The sequence below is a fragment of the Corvus brachyrhynchos genome, unplaced genomic scaffold, assembly GCF_000691975.1.
Source record: "Corvus brachyrhynchos isolate BGI_N302 unplaced genomic scaffold, ASM69197v1 scaffold65, whole genome shotgun sequence".
Lineage (NCBI taxonomy): Eukaryota > Metazoa > Chordata > Aves > Passeriformes > Corvidae > Corvus > Corvus brachyrhynchos.
In genome coordinates this window covers 600257-601440 of record NW_008238365.1, presented here as the reverse complement: position 1 = coordinate 601440, position 1184 = coordinate 600257, and the positions used below count along the sequence as shown (strand labels likewise).

Sequence of the window (1184 nt, the reverse complement as noted above, 5' to 3'; positions counted from 1 at the left end):
CGCTTCTGAGCTCCACGCGAAGCCCTTTTTTTTCATTATTTATTTATTTATTTATTTATTTATTTTCCCCCAACTCAGGCTCTCCCTCCCTCACGGCCGGAGTGGAAAAGCACATTTAAATCCCGAACTCGGCTTTCCCACGTGGTGTCTCGCTGAGCTGCTGTCACAGCCACGCCGCGCTCTCACAGGACACCAGAGCTTCTCCCCTGCCCTGCCAGGAAGGTATAAGGTGATGAACATTTTTAATCAAACCGTATTTTCGGGACACCTCACTAAACTCCAAACTTGTGCTGAAAAATTCACTCTCCTTGTGATCAGGCTCTTGTGTTTTGATTCCACCTGGACCGCGTGTACAAATAACGAGGGGATTAAAGTTCTGCTCCCCCTTCCTGGGTGCCCTCTAAAGGGATGGATGTTTGTCAGCGATTTGGGGGTTAATTCAGGCAAGTTTATTTCACATTCTGGGTCTGCACACAAGCAAAGAGCACGAGTGGTTTGGGGTGAAGGGTTAGCAGCGTGTACAGGGGGACAAAACCAATTGTGGATATTAATATGGGATGTACTGGATGTGTGTCTAAGCATTAAATCGAGGGGGGGGGACTGGGTTTTAGGTGACTTTTCACCCCATTCAGAGACCACGGTCACAATGCACCCTGTTTCAACACTCACTGGGGAGAAAGGGAGACAGAGGGGAGGCAGGGCAGTACCCCGAGTTGCATCTGGTCTTCAGACCTCGCTGTAATCTCTAAGGGAGGCTGTCCCCAACCTTTAATTATTCAGTTTAAACAGGCCTAGAGCACGCCACATCTTTAAGGCCTTTTCCCTGATGTCTCTAGGAGGCAGCCTTCATCGAGCGAGGAAAGCAAATCTTGGCAAAAAGAGCACCGAAGGATGTGAACCCCTTGGAAAATTCCACTTCCTGCCCAGCACTGCGTGTCCTTGGGTCTCTCACTCATTCCCATGCACTTAACGAGGGATTTCTGCCTCAGGCTACCACACCAACTTTCTAAATAAATGCCGCGCACACCCGAGCTCGGTGCTCTGCAGTTAATCTCAGCCCAGCACCAGCTCCCTCTCCTCTCTTCCTACTTCCCTCCATTTTATTTCTCCGCTGGTTTTTCTCTTCAGCAGACTCCAACTCTCTCTCCTGCTGCACTTGCCGGGCACAAATCCCGATCCAGCCC

The 1184-nt window shown here is 50.0% G+C and overlaps 1 long non-coding RNA gene across 1 annotated transcript in view; it reads left to right on the top strand.

Moving 5' to 3' along the window:
• LOC108447144 overlaps positions 1-314 on the top strand; it is a 12623-nt gene extending 12309 nt beyond the window's left edge. Inside the window, exon 2 of the long non-coding RNA XR_001862544.1 lies at positions 79-314. This is a non-coding gene — a long non-coding RNA (uncharacterized LOC108447144). The remainder of the gene's footprint in view (positions 1-78) is intronic.
• Positions 315-1184: the final 870 nt, after the last annotated feature.